Here is a 4,888-nt window from a genome sequence, read left to right on the forward strand (position 1 = left end):
TTTGATTTTGGGGGTGACAGGTTCCCTTTAAGCAATATTGTGTCAAGTAATTGAGGTTCATTGACACATATACAACAGTTATCATTTCTGCTGGCTTGAATTGGATAAATAATTATGCATTTAATTATCTACTGTTTAAAAGTTGTAATGAAGGTTTATCTATTTGTTGATATATAGCTTTAACATTAAATGGTTATTCTCATCACAATAGCTAAAATTGCAAAGTGCTTGTAATAACAACATCAGGGGGATTTTTAATTCAATTATTTACTGCTTGCTGCCTAGGCAACTGGCCATTACTGTAGTCTATTAGAGGTGGCCAGCAAAGGCTGGTTGGCAAACTTCAGCCCTGGGGCAATCACTAGTCCAGGAGTGCTGGCCAATCTTAGGCTGGGGTCTTATGTATCATTCAATATGTGCAATGTGCATCCAATGTGAGACTGCTAGAAAACAGTTTCATAAAATCCAAGCCTCTTTCTGCTGTATTAATAGAAATTACTTACAAATCAGTTGCTTACCTTTAATAGCTGCACACTGACATTAACCCCTTCATGACCCAGCCTATTTTGACCTTAAAGACCTTGCCGTTTTTTGCAATTCTGACCAGTGTCCCTTTATGAGGTAATAACTCAGGAACGCTTCAACGGATCCTAGCGGTTCTGAGATTGTTTTTTCGTGACATATTGGGCTTCATGCTAGTGGTAAATTTAGGTCAATAAATTCTGCGTTTATTTGTGATAAAAACGGAAATTTGGCGAAAATTTTGAAAATTTTGCAATTTTCACATTTTGAATTTTTATTCTGTTAACCCCTTTACCCCCAAGGGTGGTTTGCACGTTATGGACCGGGTCAATTTTTACAATTCTGACCACTGTCCTTTTATGAGGTTATAACTCTGGAACGCTTCAACGGATCCCGGTGATTCTGACACTGTTTTCTCGTGACATATTGTACTTCATGATAGTGGTAACATTTCTTTGATATTACCTGCGTTTATTTGTGAAAAAAACGGAAATTTGGCGAAAATTTTGAAAATTTCGCAATTTTCCAACTTTGAATTTTTATGCAATTAAATCACAGAGATATGTCACACAAAATACTTAATAAGTAACATTTTCCACATGTCTACTTTACATCAGCACAATTTTGGAACCAAAAATTTTTTTTTGTTAGGGAGTTATAAGGGTTAAAAGTTGACCAGCAATTTCTCATTTTTACAACACCATTTTATTTTAGGGACCACATCTCATTTGAAGTCATTTTGAGGGGTCTATATGATAGAAAATACCCAAGTGTGACACCATTCTAAAAACTGCACCCCTCAAGGTTCTCAAAACCACATTCAAGAAGTTTATTAACCCTTCAGGTGCTTCACAGGAATTTTTGGAATGTTTAAATAAAAATTAACATTTAACTTTTTTTCACAAAAAATTTACTTCAGCTCCAATTTGTTTTATTTTGCCAAGGGTAACAGGAGAAAATGGACCCCAAAAGTTGTTGTACAATTTGTCCTGAGTACGCTGATACCCCATATGTGGGGGTTAACCACAGTTTGTGCGCATGGCAGAGCTCGGAAGGGAAGGAGCGCCATTTGACTTTTCAATGCAAAGTTGACTGGAATTGAGATGGGACGCCATGTTGCGTTTGGAGAGCCACTGATGTGCCTAAACATTGAAACCCCCCACAAGTGACACCATTTTGGAAAGTAGACCCCCTAAGGAACTTATCTAGAGGTGTGGTGAGCACTTTGACCCACCAAGTGCTTCACAGAAGTTAATAATGCAGAACCGTAAAAATAAAAAATCATTTTTTTTCACAAACATTATCTTTTCGCCCCAAATTTTTTATTTTCCCAATGGTAAGAGAAGAAATTGGACCACAAAAGTTGTGGCACAATTTGTCCTGAGTAGTCTGATACCCCATATGTGGGGGTAAACCATTGTTTGGGCGCATGGGAGAGCTCGGAAGGGAAGGAGCGCCGTTTGACCTTTCAATGCAAAATTGACAGGAATTGAGATGAGACGCCATGTTGCGTTTGGAGAGCCACTGATGTGCCTAAACATTGAAACCCCCCCACAAGTGACACCATTTTGGAAAGTAGATCCCCTAAGGAACTTATCTAGAGGTGTGGTGAGCACTTTGACCCACCAAGTGCTTCACAGAAGTTTATAATGCAGAACCGTAAAAATAAAAAATCATTTTTTTTTCACAAAAATTATCTTTTCGCCCCCAATTTTTTATTTTCCCAATGGTAAGAGAAGAAATTGGACCACAAAAGTTGTGGCACAATTCGTCCTGAGTACTCTGATACCCCATATGTGGGGGTAAACCATTGTTTGGGCGCATGGGAGAGCTCGGAAGGGAAGGAGCGCCGTTTGACCTTTCAATGCAAAATTGACAGGAATTGAGATTGGACGCCATGTTGCGTTTGGAGAGCCACTGATGTACCTAAACATTGAAACCCCCCACAAGTGACACCATTTTGAAAAGTAGACCCCCTAAGGAACTTATCTAGATGTGTGGTGAGCACTTTGACCCAATAAGAGCTTCACAGAAGTTTATAATGCAGAGCCGTAAAAATAAAACAAAATTTTTTTCCCACAAAAATAATTTTTTAGCCCCCAGTTTTGTATTTTCCTGAGGGTAACAGGAGAAATTGGACCCCAAAAGTTGTTGTGCAATTTGTCCTGAGTGCGTTGATACCCTATATGTGGGGGAGAACCAGCGTTTGGGCGCATGGGAGGGCTCGGAAGGGAAGGAGAGCCATTTGGAATACAGACTTAGATGGAATGGTCTGCAGGCGTCACATTGTGTTTGCAGAGCCCCTAATGTACCTAAACAGTAGAAACCCCCCACAAGTGACCCAATATTGGAAACTAGACCCCCCAAGGAACTTATTTAGATGTGTTGTGAGAACTTTGAGCCCCCAAGTATTTCACTACAGTTTATAACGCAGAGCCGTGAAAATAAAATAAAAAATTTCCCCTCAAAATTATTTTTTAGCCCCCAGTTTTGTATTTTCTCGAGGGTAAAAGGAGAAATTGGACCCCAAAAGTTGTTGTCCAATTTGTCCTGAGTGCGTTGATACCCCATATGTGGGGTGAACCAGCGTTTGGGCGCATGGGAGGGCTCGGAAGGGAAGGAGCGCCATTTGGAATGCAGACTTAAATGGAATGGTCTGCAGGCGTCACATTGCGTTTGCAGAGCCCTTAATATACCTAAACAGTAGAAACCCCCACAAGTGACCCCATGTTGGAAACTAGACCCCCCCACGAACTTATCTAGATGTGTTGTGAGAACTTTGAGCCCCCAAGTGTTTCACTACAGTTTATAACGCAGAGCCGTGAAAATAAAAAATCTCTTTTTTTCCCACAAAAATTATTTTTTAGCCCCCAGTTTTGTATTTTCCCAAGAGTAACAGGAGAAATTGGACCCCAAAAGTTGTTGTCCAATTTGTCCTGAGTACGCTGATACCCCATATGTTGGGGTAAACTCCTGTTTGGGCACACGGGAGAGCTCGGAAGGGAAGGAGCACTGTTTTACTTTTTCAATGCAGAATTGGATGGAATTGAGATCGGTCGCCATGTTCGCCATGTCGCGTTTGGAGATCCCCCTGATGTGCCTAAATAGTGGAAACCCCCCAATTATAACTGAAACCCTAATCCAAACACACCCCTAACCCTAATCCCAACGGTAACCCTAACCACACCTCTAACCCAGACACACCCCTAATCCTAATCCCAATCGCAAATGTAATCCAAACCCTAACCCTAACTTTAGCCCCAACCCTAACTGTAGCCTTAACCCTAGCCCTTACCCTAGCCCTAACCCTAGCCCCAACCCTAACCCTAGCCCTAGCCCTAACCATAACCCTAGTCCCAACCCTAACCCTAGCCCTAACCCTAGCCCTAACCCTAGCCCTAACCCTAGCCCTAGCCCTAACCCTAACCCTAGCCCTAACCCTAGCCCTAACCCTAGCCCTAATCCTAGCCCTAACCCTAGCCCTAGCCCTAACCCTAGCCCTAGCCCTAACCCTAACCCTAGCCCTAACCCTAGCCCTAACCCTAGCCCTAACCCTAGCCCTAACCCTAACCCTAACCCTAGCCCTAACCCTAACCCTAGCCCTAACCCTAATGGGAAAATGGAAATAAATACATTTTTTTCATTTACTTTTATAGCGGGTTTTTTAGCGGATTTTTATGATTGGCAGCCGTCACACACTGAAAGACGCTTTTTATTGCAAAAAATATTTTTTGCGTTACCACATTTTGAGAGCTATAATTTTTCCATATTTGAGTCCACAGAGTCATGTGAGGTCTTGTTTTTTGCGGGACGAGTTGACGTTTTTATTGGTAACATTTTCGGGCACGTGACATTTTTTGATCGCTTTTTATTCCGATTTTTGTGAGGCAGAATGACCAAAAACCAGCTATTCATGAATTTCTTTTGGGGGAGGCGTTTATACCGTTCCGCGTTTGGTAAAATTGATAAAGCAGTTTTAATCTTCGGTTCAGTACGATTACAGCGACACCTCATTTATATCATTTTTTTATGTTTTGGCGCTTTTATACGATAAAAACTATTTTATAGAAAAAAATAATTATTTTTGCATCGCTTTATTCTGAGGACTATAACTTTTTTATTTTTTTGCTGTTGTTGCTGTATGGTGGCTCGTTTTTTGCGGGACAAGATGACGCTTTCAGCGGTACCATGGTTATTTATATCCGTCTTTTTGATCGCGTGTTATTCCACTTTATGTTTGGCGGTATGATAATAAAGCGTTGTTTTTTGCCTCGTTTTTTTTTTTTTTTCTTACGGTGTTTACTGAAGGGGTTAACTAGTGGGCCAGTTTTATAGGTCGGGTCGTTACGGACGCGGAGATACTAAA

Source organism: Ranitomeya imitator, chromosome 3, assembly GCF_032444005.1.
Source record: "Ranitomeya imitator isolate aRanImi1 chromosome 3, aRanImi1.pri, whole genome shotgun sequence".
Taxonomy (NCBI): domain Eukaryota; kingdom Metazoa; phylum Chordata; class Amphibia; order Anura; family Dendrobatidae; genus Ranitomeya; species Ranitomeya imitator.